Source organism: Aythya ferina (assembly GCF_964211825.1).
Source record: "Aythya ferina genome assembly, chromosome: 13".
NCBI classification, from domain to species: domain Eukaryota; kingdom Metazoa; phylum Chordata; class Aves; order Anseriformes; family Anatidae; genus Aythya; species Aythya ferina.
Window position 1 is genome coordinate 3,771,640 of NC_140311.1, and position 14,019 is coordinate 3,785,658.

General features: G+C 34.6%; 1 long non-coding RNA gene across 1 annotated transcript in view; it reads right to left on the reverse strand.

The window, feature by feature from the left end:
- Positions 1-11,072: 11,072 nt before the first annotated feature.
- LOC311444173 overlaps positions 11,073-14,019 on the reverse strand; it is a 207,822-nt gene continuing 204,875 nt past the window's right edge. The window contains exon 6 of the long non-coding RNA XR_014697684.1: positions 11,073-11,344. This is a non-coding gene — a long non-coding RNA (uncharacterized lncRNA). The remainder of the gene's footprint in view (positions 11,345-14,019) is intronic.

Here is a 14,019-nt window from a genome sequence, read left to right on the forward strand (position 1 = left end):
CATTTAAAGCGTGACTTCAGTTGCTTTTAGATACTTCGGCTGTAACCCTCAAAACCACACTCAGCAGCACACTAGCATTCTAGACACATCAAGTTCATAAGTCACTTCCTTGGGAAACTACAGTTCTGCTCTTGCTTATACCTAGAAGTATCTCAGCCTGGTAAGTACTTAGCTTCTTAGTTTATGTCAAATCCTTTCAAGATACATCCAGCTTGGCATTCTTGTTCCTGACCCAGTGAAAGGCCAAGAGCAGTGTATGCACTGCTGCTACATTTTTGGGAACACGCTGTTCAAAGACCTCCGTTCCATGTGTAACTTCCAAAATAGTGAAAAAAATGAAGCATAAATTCATAGTATCCTTCACACAGTGTAAGTACAATGGGATAAATCTGTGTGCAGGAAGAAATTACAAACACACACTTACAAACAATCTGTGAGACTACTGAAATACAGAATGCCATTAACTGCAATAGACTTCTAAAAAAGAGAATCATTAGTTTATTAAATTGCAGTCCACAGTCTAGTAGTAGCATAGAAAAATATTTAGGTAAACTGAACATCTGTGCTTTTCAAAAGCAAAAGAAAAGAAAATTACTTCTAATAAAGAATACAGCAAGAGCAGAATATTTTCCTGTTGCCTCAAGTTACCAAACAAACAAAAGCACACTCTATGACTGTTTTTAACACTCTCACTTCTGGTGTCTGCCTCAATAAAATAATAGCTAAGACGCGTATATATTTTTCAGATTCTGAATCCTGTTATCATTTTTATAAGGCCACATACTGAACATAAGAAATAGAAATCCCTGTAGAGGAAAAATACTATTGCAAATGTGATGAGTCCTATGTATTTCCCCCCCCAAATTAACTTCTGTTTCTCCTAATACATTACTCTGAAAACATCATTTTTCTTTAGAGTTCTTACTATTTGAATTGCTTGATATTCGATAAACCATACTTAGATATATTTCATCTGATGTTGAAATTCAAATATAGTAAAACATAAGGCTCTGAGCCTTATAAAGCCTCTGACACAAAATATCTTCTTTCTAAAATTAGATGAGCTTTAGGATGACAATCTTCTGCAAAGTTTATTGAAAGCCAGAGTGTTTTAGTCTTGTTTCATTTAACCTTATTATTTTTGTTGATTTTTTTTTTTTTTATTGCTTCAGAGATGACTCTGCTGTGATAGGACTTCTAGTTTCTGCAAAATCAGTTTGCTAGCCCTAGTCTGCAAAACTATGTACATTTTAAAAAGTTTACTCACTAATTCTCAATGAGTTTTTCATTCACAAACAGGAAAGAACTATAGCTTTTCCTGAAAATATGATGGATATTTTTTTGGATATTTTTTCTAGTCATATTTCAATTGAACTAAACAAAGAGAAACTCATGAAATATAATGTGTCTGAACATGTCTTTGTTAACAAAGATATAAGAACATACAGTTCATAAATGAAAAAGAGATAAGCATCAAGAGTTTAATATTTTTATCTTTTAATGGAGCATTTATTTTATATTTATAGGAGTAAAAAAAAAAAAGAAGCAAAAGCAACATCTTTATAGAATTATATGTAATCTTTTCATCTTAAGATGAAGTGTGATGATCTAACATCTTCTTCCAACAGTGAAAGAGACTATAGGTATCTGTGCGCATCCTTTCAAACTGTAATGAAAAATTACTAAACCTAATTAAACGCTCATTTATTCCCCCACTCCCCATAGCTCTATACAAGCAGTTTTAAACAAACAGAGGTTATTTTTAATGGATGATATAAAGTTATGATCAATACTCATGTAAAATTTAGCATTCGATTTAAAACATCTTGATACAATGCAAAAAAAAAAGCGAGTAATACATGAAACTCTTCCTCCATGAGTGCTGTTTCACCACAACTATTGCAAAATATTTTAGCTTTATAGGAGTTCACATTAATTTAGAATCCAGTTGCTCTAGAAGCACAGCAAAAATGAAAAATTAGAATCTAGAACTATACCTTTCAGGACGAAAACTGTTCACTCATGTCTTCAATGATAAACTTTTAACAAGAGTGGTTGTAAATATACAACGTGTGTACAAGTAATACAGAGCACTGTATGAGTGTTACCCTGCAGGTTCTGAAATGATTAATAAGCTGCAGGACTCAGTTTTTATTGCATTAATTATAATTAATCAAATTTGCCTGGCTACAGTGAAAGGCAACCAATAGCTGGCTGGGCACCATTATTTATCAATTTGAGGTGCTAGTTATTTGATTTGCTAGTTTTTTGTGATATCCATCTCATCCAAACTTAGTCAACTAACCATTAGATAAACAACTAATTTAGTCTAGAAGAGTTTTAACTATTTATAGATTTAATTTTTTTGTGTGTGTGTAATTACTGAAGAGACAAACATCTCTGAAAGCTGATTTTTCTTTTCTGGTTAGATTTTTAATTTAGAATCCTCTGGGATGACTTGCCCTCTGCATGTTTTTGATATATCTGTTGTAGATGTTGAGGGGGAGCTTAGACATTTATCTCAAACTAGTTTAGATGACTTATATTAGGTGAGATGAAACAAATCTTGGAGAGTGTTGGAGATCTGCTTTGTAGCAAACTGGATTTGTGAAGCTATTTAAAACACCTGTTTTTGTAACACTTTAGTATTAAAAATAAAGTGCATTCTATATAAAGCCCATGTATTTGGTTTATATGGCAAGATTTTGGTAGGAGAGGGCCTCTGTGAGAGAAGTCCACAAGCTGCCCCAAAGAGCCAACTCCAGGTGACTCAAAGGGACCTTCTGCTGGTGAGAGCAAAGCCAGAGAGTGCCGCTAGCTGCGCCACTGTGAAAGCATATTTAGGAAAGGGAAAAAGTGCTGCACTACAGCTGCAAGGAAAAAGGATCAAGAAACAAAAGAAACAGCCCTGCAGACCCCAAGGTCAGTGCAGAAAGTCAGTGCAGGAAGTCCATGCCCAGAAGCAGAAGTTCCCCTGCAGCCTGTAAGGGAGGCCCTCGGTGGAGCAGGTGGATGTGGCCCGGAGGAGGCTGTGGCCCATGGAGAGCCCCCACAGGATCAGGCCCCAGGCCGGAGCTGCAGACCATTGGAGAGGAGCCCACACAGGAGCAGGGGACCTGGGCGAAGCTGTCACTTGTGGGGGACCCGTGCTGGAGCAGTTTGCTCCTGAAAAGTAGACCGTGTGGTACGGACCCATATGGGAGCAGTTCTTGAAGAGCTGTAGCCCATAGGAAGCCCACATACAATCAATTCAGGAAGGGACCTGCTGGAGCAGGAGAAGAGTAACCATGAAGGAGCAGCAGAGATGAAGTGCTATGAACAGACCACAACCCCCATTCCCCTGTGCCACTCAGGGGGGAGAAGGTAGAAGACGGTTCATGAGGGGGAAGGTACTTTTACTTTGCTTTTAGTTTAGTTCTCACTGCTCTAGTCTGTTTTCAGCAGGCAACAAATTACATTAATCTCCCTTATACTGAGTCTGTTTTGCCCATGATGGCAATTGGTGAGTGGTCTGCCTGTTCTTATCTTAACCTATGAGCTTTTTTCATTGTATTTTCTTCCCCCATCCTTTTGAAGAGGACTGAGAGAGCGGCATGGTGGTGCTTAGCTGCCCATTGATGTTAAACCATACCTACCATATTAAGACAAAATTAATTGTGTAATTCCAGGCATTTATTTTCCACTCTTCATAGTCCTTTATAAATACCAGTCCTTTGAAATACCTAGAAAGAAAAAAACAAACAAACAAAAAAAAAAAAAAAAAAAAAAAAACACAACAAATGAGACGATTAATAAGGGACTTTTAGTCTTAAGTTAGACACTGCATTCGAGATACCTACTCAAGCAGCCACAGAGGGTGTGTGTCAGAAAATATATCCTATAAGTCATTTTAAGGTTAGACAGGACAAGTCCATTTTATCCTTTCAATATAATGCTATTTCTTCCAATAATGATAGCTGTAGCAATTTCTCTCCTCCATTCTGTTATTGAAGGAGGATTAAGATATTTCTGATGTCATAAAAGAACTCTTTGGGAAAGAGTGATGGTTATTAAAAAAGTGCTCTAAAATTAGACAATTCAAAGATGTCAGGATTCATGCCTAACAAACAAGTTTAGCAGTTAATGACTGGGACAGACAGAGCTTATACTGGTCTAGACAGCTCTACAGATGGAAGCAATTTTTTCTGAGGACAAGAAAAAAGAATCATGGAACAAAAATACCAAAGAATATTGACCTTCATCTCTCTGCCAAATTGAGTTAATTGTATTAATACAGTCTAGGCAAGGTTTAACAATAGCTTACAATCCACCTTATTTACCACAGAAAAGACACTGAACAAAAGGGAGGTGTGTTTTCTTTTGATGGTGGTGGTGTTTGTTTTTTTTTATGGAAAAAGAGTGAGTTATGTTGGAGGGTTTTGATCTAGCACTTACAATACTGCTTTATAAAAAGGCTACCTGGGTTTGAAACAATATCATATAAAATAAACATATATACTACTTCAGCAAGATGGGAAATGAGGAGTAGAAAACAGCTAATGTAGCAAACTAAGAATCTTTTTGTTGAACAACTGTGAATATGCACCATTACCACTTCTAGTATAAATACAATGCAAAGAAAAAAAATACTTACAAAGAGCAACCAGTTTGTGCTATACAAGTATAATCTTCCATCAATTCTAAACTAGTCTTCACTTTCAGATAACTGTGGCCTTATGTCATAAATCTATGTTTCCTACCAGTGCTGTGTTTTTGTATCTTGTCCTAAGGGCCCGTTATTACTGGGGTCAGTCAGTTGGTCCCTCTCCCACACTTCTTTCCCAATTTAAATTTCCTCAGACCTGTTCACTAGGTTTTAGCAGTACTCCCCATATCTAAGAGAGCTGCCAAACTGCTTGCCATTAAACCTCAAAAGCGAAAACACATCCTAAGGCAAAGTTGTTTTTCTGTTCTCCAGGAGTTTTCATCATTTGTTCTGAGCACCTTCATATTTCCTTAGATAACGTTTTTAATTACTCCTAACAATAATATATATTTTTTTAAATGGGGTATTTATTGTACTGGCAATTCTCATGTGTGAACTGGGAAGACCATGTTTTTCTGCATGAAGCTATCACTTTTTCCTTTCTCTTCCCTTTTCTTCTTTCTCTTCTTTCTCTTCCTTCCTTTATTAAAGCTAAATAGCTAATTATACTTCCAGGTAGTTGGAATCCTTTCTTACTTTTTTTTTTCTTGATTTTCTTTATCATGGTAGGTTCCAGTTCTGGATTCTGTTTTGTTTTTAAACAGTCTTCTCTTCTGACATAGACTTTTAGAATATAGCATGTATTTGCATTTACAATTCTGATTCACTCTGTGTGCATGTGTTCATAAATTGCTTTCTATTTTCGTGTTCACATGTTGTTCCTTACTGACTTATTCTGTTAAAATGAAGGCTTTTCAGTCTTCCTGAAATTGGATATCATTACCATGACCTAAAAAATGAGTTGCTTGGTTGTTTCAAACACTGATCAAGTGGTATTTGTATGGCTGCAGTGAATGTTGAGGTAAGTCTGATCAGGCTGATTCAGTTTTCATTAATGTAAATCATTGCTTGAAAAACTGCTGAGAAATGTAATTATCTTCTGGAGCCTGGAAGGTGCATCTTCTAAAGGTGAGAATGACAAGGTTGTTGTCAACACAAGTTGAAAACACATTCTGAAGAAAGTACTTCAGCTAAGTACAGGATGTAAAGCCTTTTCCAAGGTTCAAAAGCTAAATAAGAGGATAGAAACATTCTTGTCGTGTCTCCTTCCTAAGATGAAAGTCAATAGTAGACAGACATTCTGTGTGAACAGCTTAGCTTGGTGTGTTAAATAAAGATTCCTACGGCCATTATCAGATGCTAGTTTGCTTTTTGTAAACTCAATTTGATTGTATGAGCATATGAAGGGAGAGTTTCATGGTGTCTCAAGGACAGTGTTCGTGATACCTTTTTAAATACTTTTGCTTAAGCCTAGAAATTTCTAGTGAGGCGTGACTTTTGTTGATCTCAGTGTCTTGAACAAGGGCTCAGGATTGGACTCTTCAATAACACTGCTATCATGTCTGGAACATCTCTCTGTCCTGCCTCAAGACAGTGTCAATGCGGCACCTCATTGAAGTTTACATTTCTAATAACTTAAATTGCAACTTACCATTAAAAAAATAAAAAGACAACTGATAGTACGCAAGCTGTTAATCACGGAAGAACACCTAAATATACACAGGAATTTCTGTTTCATGAGTACTGAATAATAGAACATCAACAGTCACAGTATAAATAAGTGCATAAAGATATTTTATCTTTTATATACAGAAATGCTTCATTCATTCTCCCTCTGTAAGTCTTTTTTTTTTTTTTTTAATGATGATACAGTCTTGAATGCATTTTTGTAGCAGTACTGCAGCATACTTGCATGCAGCTGTGTGTGTGTGAGTGTTACAGAAGGAAAACCTCTTAATCTTTTTCAAATGCAGGTTTCTAATACTATGGCTAACAACAGATGGGCTATAAGATTTTGGTGCTTTAAACAAAGGGGAAATTCTGCCCAAAACTTCTGTGTTGTGCAGACTGTACAAAGTTTTGGCAGTTTAGTTTTGTTTCGTCCTAAGGATCAGTTGTTTCTTGTTTGTTTTTTTTTGTTTGTTTGTTTGTTGTTTTGTTTTTTGTTTTTTGCTAATGATCATCTGCAGGCTCTATCTGAACTACAATCCAGATCAGCAAACCTAAAATGATCTAACTTCCGTTGCATCAATTGTCATATGAACTAATGCAGAGCTTACCAAAGTGTTAATCAGATAACTGTATATAGACATTTGAAAAAAAAGCAACCAAAATATATTAACAAATGTCAGAGCATGCAAATGTGCTTCACTTCCTCTCTAGGTTCATTGACACAAATGCTAACTTGCTCCCCAAAAAAAGAGTGCAGTACAGCAGAGATTCACTCCAACTCAGGTTTAAAAACAGATCAGACAAAACAAGGGTGAATATAAGTTATGTACTGCTGTTGCCTGAAATATTTACAGCCTATATTCAAAATTTTCTTTAAATTTATATATATGCTATTTGAAAAGGTTTTTGTATTTACAAAGAAAACAGTACTGCTTACAGTGAAGTACAGTGAAGTACTGCTTACATACTCAGTACGTGAAACAATAAATTTTTCAAGCTGCCACTAGAAGTATGAATAATTATTTACTGGAAATCTATAAAGAGGCAACTTTTAATTGAACTATTCAAGAAACACAACAGTGACTGGATCTATAGTTTTACAGAGATAGCTTTACAAACTTTTCTTAGATCCAATAAAAGTGCTTCCTCAACTTAGATAAATACTTACCACAAATAGTGGTAAGTAGACTATGTATAATGTTTCTTCAAAAATCCCAACACGTTTTTACATAGTAGAGATTATACAAATATACTGAAAACCATAAATTCATGCTAACACTTTCTTACTTGTAAAATTTTAGAAATGATACTCTGAAATTTGCAATGCTAATTTGGACTTTCAAAACAAGAGATGATTCAGTAGGAACATTATTCAGAAAAACAAAAGGCCAAGATTTACCCTCTCCCATCCTTCCTTTGCCAAAGATTTGCTCTGTAAACCCCTTCTGGTAGCAATGGAATCAAAACAAAAATGGAACTATAAACAAAACATGATTATACAAATATACCTAAAAAATGAGGTACTCACAATCCCTTAGAGGTAGTCCATCAATATTTTTGTTTTACCCAGTGAAATGATCCACACCAGCTAAACAGATGGATGGGAGAGTCTGAGGGCAATTAAGCACAGAAAAATTTTGATGGTTTTACAATTTCAGAAACACCTGTGCTGCTTATTGCAATGCATTGTGAATATTCACTGAGTACCAGAGACTGCTCCATAGTCCTCAGGGGGCTCTCATTTCCACTTGTGTTGTGGAGTCCTAATGGCTCTTTTGTTCAGTGGTCTGTTAATTATAAAAGAAAAAATTACATGCAATGATGATGTGGAGGTAAACAATGAGAAAAGGAGGATTTCCTCTTCTCATTTAGAAAACAGCTTCAGAAATGAAGGGCTCTAGCTTCTGTTTCTCCTTAGACTACAAAAGGTACCTGGGGAGGAAGACTTCACAGAGGAGAAATATGAAAAATAAAAACAAACAACAAAAAAAGTAATGTTAAGCCTTGTTTGAAAATGAAGATTTTGGGGATAGAACAAGCTATTGGATTTAAGGCCAACCTTTCTTTCCTCCCTGCAAACAGAAAATAACAAACCTATCACAACGTTATGTGAAGGAGACATTCAGCTCTGAAGAGACTGTGATGGGGCAAAGTATTTAGATAAAATTAAATTTGCAGAAGCATCCAAGCATTTCTCTGCCTTACCAAACTCATTTTTTCCCCATTCTGGCCCAAGTTCTTCCCTGTGCACAACATACATGTAATGCTGACACAGGCTCTTTGTTTTGACAGAAATAAATTCTAATGGAAAAAACGACCTGCCATGCTTCTCTCCATCTCTCCTGCATGCTATTTTCTTTCCTTCTTAGTACTCATTTGATTCCTTCATGTGTTTTGTTTATCATAGCCCTCCCTTCCACACTTTTACACTCCCAGCTAGGCTTTCTTAAGCCAACAAACGTCCCCTCAGCATTTTGTCCCACACATTTCTTCCTGTAACTTGATCATATGCAACCTCACAGGGCATTCATACCACATGTTTAATGCTATGCAATAAATTCGGTCTGATTATTCCATTTACTCCTCCTCCACTGAGATTCGTCTACATCACTGCAGAGCACCTCTATTTCCTTCACAACTTATTTTTTTTCCAGCTAAATTGGTATTTACGGTTTGTTTACTACTTTCCAAATAATTACGTGAAATTTGAAACTGTCTAATAAATGGTATATGACATGCTAACAACATAATAATAAAAATTCCTGCAAATCAAACGTTTTGCTTTATAAAACAGTTGTAAAAGTGGACTTGATGATTTTGTCACATTTCCATGTATAATATATGATGAGCAGTACTCTCTACATTTAATACAGATTACATTTTTAAAAGAGTTCTAGAGTGTTTACTGAATTGTAGCTTCTTATTCATTACAGTAAATCCACTCGTAAATCCTCTTTCACTAAGCAGTATTAGTTAATCAGTACAAAGGAACATAGCAGCATCATATTTTAAATATTGATGACTGTCAGTGTAAGCAGAGAATAAATTTCTCTGGGGCTCCTGATCTTATGGGGACATCACTGGCTGTAGACCTACCTTAAAAAAGAAAAAGAGTAGGCTGTTTTCAAAACAGTAATAAGCATGGGCTTAATGAATCAGTCAGGACACGTACTGGGTCATCAAAATTCCAAACAAAAGCAAGTAGGAAGTAAAACTTAACAAAATGGTGAAAGAAAAATGTTTATAGAAGACTTCTATAAAATGTGAACATCAACCATTTTACCAGACATGATATGAAAGACTATGTCTTGCATAGACATTTACTTGGGGCTAGTAGTATGAATCGCATATTTTCCCAAAATTGCTTCCACAAGGATTGTTCTTGAGAATTGCACTTTTAAGAATACTGTTACAGATGTAAGAGCCTGGCAAATGATGGAAGTTTTATGCAATCTAAAATTGATAGGTATATTTATATAAATATATATATATCTTATTAATATTGATAAGAGCAGCCTATTGCTGATACAAAATTGGCTTTACTTATCAATAACTTATCTCCACTCACGTGAAGCTAGCAAGTCACATACTGTAGGACTGTATGTGGATCGTGCAGTAGTCACAGAAGCAGCTATTATTACATGAGAGAGACATGATTCCAAGGTCTGAGAAGCAGTAGCAAATGAAGAGTAAGAAAACACCTGTCAACTCAATGGGCAGCTCAGTGTAACTCTCTCTACAAGGGTAAAATAGCATTCAGTGCCCAAGCAATGAAATTTCCTTCACAGCAGGCCAGAGCAAACTTCCACAGACAAATCAGCACATCAGCAATAGGCCTTTCAAGGACTGCTTGTGCTGTGGGACCATTTATAATCTTTCTTTCTCTGCTCTCCTCTTGCAGGGAAGAGTTCTGGCTGGAGGACAAGTCGAATGAAAGCAGGACGCTTCAGAGAGCTCTGTGTTCCATCCAAAATCTGTTCTGCTATGCATTTTCTTTGTTCTTTCATTCATCCTGCTCCCTTTCTCCCCTCAAGGGAGGAGCAACAAGCTGCAAGAACAGATGTTTCTAATTTCATTAGACACTTCATACTGATACACAGAGCTTTACTTCCTTGTTAAGCAGTGACAAGGCTCACTGTATCTCTTAGGAGCAGCATGATTCTCGAGAGGGGCTAATATATACATATAATGGTCCAAAATTGAATTTCATATGTCTATAGTAAAACATAAATAGTATTTTTATACACTAAAGTCAGTGCCAAAGATTACTTGGTAAGAATATGTAGCTAAGTAGCATAATCAAAAAATCTTAAAAAACTAACAATGCTTCCCCCCAAAAAATTATTGTATGAAATATAGGTGCAAAATCCTGATAGTTTCAGAATACCCCTCACCCAAGCATCTAGATTTTTTTTTTTCTTTTATGCATTTTCTGAAATGTTAAGTATAAAACAAGTTCAATCCATAGATCCCATTTTTTCCTAGTATTTATTCACATGCACCTTTATTCCTTTTTATCTCAATTACAGAAATTTTCTAAATAGCTAATCCAGAAAAAAACAAAACAAAACAAAACAACAACAACAACAACAACAACAACAACAAAAACAAACAAACAAACAAACAAACATGCATACTAACTTCCTAAGAGAACCCAGCTGGAAACACTGTAGTTTAAGAGACAAAAGCAAACCCAAAATTAACTTTGTTCTTCCATATGACTTGGTCTATCGTGATCTAACAGGACTGCATGAACACAGAGGGATTCTGATCCTGGTTATTCAGCCCTGACAACAGTCACCCAGATTTCAAAAGTCTTCTTTAACATGTATGGCTTGTGAAATCACAGTCTTAAAAGCTAGGGAAATCTGCATTTTCTTATAAATCAAGCTTTCTACAGGAGGATATATTTTTGTTAATTTTAGATTAAAAAAGAGCTCATTTCTAAATCAGAATAAGTACCTGAAAATGGAGCAGTGAAATCTTACTTGCCTGTTTTGTAGCTTCAGGATGCATTTCTTCATTCTTCCTCTGGAAGGATGGTATGGATGTGTAGTTCAGCAACTCAGCTGACATGAGTAAAACTTGCAATCACATTTAGAGTGTATGCTTGGAGTTCCCAGAAATTGTAGTCCAATAATTTTGGCTCTTGTCACAATAATTTCAAAATAAGAAGGATAAAAGTAATATTACACTGGTGTATTTATGACACAGCAAGACCACAAATTCCACAGTCTTGTTGGTTTTTTTTTTTTTTTTCTTGTGTGTGTGTTTTTTGTTTTTTTTTTAAAAAAAGATCATCAGTATCTCCTGAATATGAGAACCTACAACAGCTAAAAGCATAGAAAATGGAAGATGTATGATATAATAAGATTTATATATACAGAGTATTATATGATGTTTATAAATTCTTTAGAGTCATTTAAGAATGACAGCAGGGATCATTTTAGCTACAAGGAATATGATCATTAAAATAAAACCAAAATAAATATATAATTTTAACTCTCTACAAGAATAGGAGAGGAGAAACCACTTACCACTTCTGCAAGAACAATAGAATGATCAGAATCAGGATTAAAAAAAAAAGTGAGTTAGAACAACTAATCTTCAATATTTATAGAATGATTCAATACTATTAGAATCTTCAATATTACAATCTTCAATAACAGAACAGATTTATCCAAAAATTTTGCTAAAACATTGAGCCATGTTAGAAGATAACATAATTACTGGAACAGCTATTGAGGAAGGTTATTAGAATACTAATCTAATCTTTTTTTTGTAATATTTTGTTTTTCTTATTTGTTTTAATCTAAATTTGTCTAGTTCTAAGAATGAATTCAGATAACAGAATGTATTTTTACTTCACTGACAATATACCTGAATTAAATGGATGAATATTCTAAAAGCTAAATTAAATTTAAAAGAGCCTTGCCAACTGTCTACAAATTGCTATGTGTACATCTCAGAATCTGCAGTAAGCTTTCTAGTATAAAAGTTTTAAAATAAAAAAAGTTTTAAAAAGTTTTAAAATAAAAGTTTTAGTTTAAGGGTTGTTTTTGTCAAGCATCAGATTTCAGGGTAAAATCTCTTATGAGAGAAATAATCTGGATACCTTCTTACAAGGAACAATCAACATAGAGACAGAACGCGGTATCAGGTATACCAAAGGGACAAGAATCTTATTAATTGTATATTTAATTCAATCAAAAATTTCAAATTCTGAAACATTTATCTGAACAAGTTAAAAATAAGCAATACAAAGAAAAAAGAATATGATAAAGTCTTTCTAAAAATCACACACACAAAAAGCATAGTTTTACCTTGTATTTACTACTTTTTGTATGTCAGAGCAAAGCAAATAGAGTACATTCTGTGGAAAAAAACAACAGTGTGAATGGAACATCTTGAATACGAGAAAAGGCCATTCGGCCTAAAGAGGATTGGCCTTCATAATGCATATGTTCCCTTAGGATGGTGTCTAATTGCTTCCTGAATGACTGCAACGTTTGTTCCAACATCTTTACCCACTAGGCCATTCAAACTATGCATCACAGCCTGAGTGAAGGAAGCATCTTTCTAAGTTCCGAAATTGTCTTTGCTTAGTTTCCATTTAAGCCCTCAGCCCTATACTTTTCATTGTAGTTACAGTGGTAAAAAGTATTGATTTTATCAACACTACTTAGGATTTTATAAATGTCAATTAACTTTTTAGCATATTTTTATTTTCTATTCAATTCTATTGAAATTCATACTGCTAGTATTTTCCCTCCAAATTTATCCACCTGTTTGAATAATTAAACAAACTACTGTATTCCTCAGTCACACAGTGTCCTCAGTATACCATCTTCATCCACAGATGTTGCTTGAAAAATAACAAATATTGATTCCACTGTCTGGGATTAAAATAACAAATCAGGTATTATATTCAGTATACATTTATCTTGACTGAGTGCCCCTAAAATGAGAACTCTGAAATCACAAATTTTTAGCAGATATATGTACCAAGAGAAAGTTGGTACATTTTTCAATCTTCATGGCATAAATTACTTCTGCATGTGCACATCTTTGTTCAGCTTCTTACTTTATAATAACTCATTTGTGAAGCTAAGTTTAAACTGGTTATAACATTACTTACATATATAAGGGAGATACATAAAATTACTTTCTCATATCTGCTGCAGTTGGAAATTTCATGCCCATCTATTGCTAGCCAATCTCCTTTGAAAGACTGCACTTGTAGTAAAGGTGGCTTTACATTTCTACAGCTGCAATAAATTGGTTTTATCCAAACAATTTTCTACATTTTCAAACTCTTCCTAAACATCCCAAACAACTGCATCCCTGCTTTATCTTTAAAAAAGGAAAAATCTGAGTATTTTGAACTAAAAAGAATTGAATTTTAATCTAAACAGGTGTTTTTTTGAATTATAAAACTGTGAAAGAAAATTTAGAAATGTAATTACATCCAAATTATCCAATTTCATGCCTATTAATACTATGAAGTTGAATTGTTTCTTAATATACTCTGAAGGGCTGTTTTGATGTTCAAATTGCCACTACAGAGAAAATGTGGGTGTTTAGTAAGATACCAAGTGGACTTCTGCTGAGCCTCCAGTATTCACAGTCATATAGTTATTGTGAACGTAGGGTTTTACAGTAGCCGGCATTTTGTGAAACGTTTAGATTTCTGACAATATTTCTCAGCTGATGGTATAACATTTTAATGAAAATCATAAAGAAATATATAGAATATATCCATGGGGGGGAGAAAAAAAAAAAGAAAGAAAGAAAGAAAAGTGTAGCATAATTAAAGCCAAGAT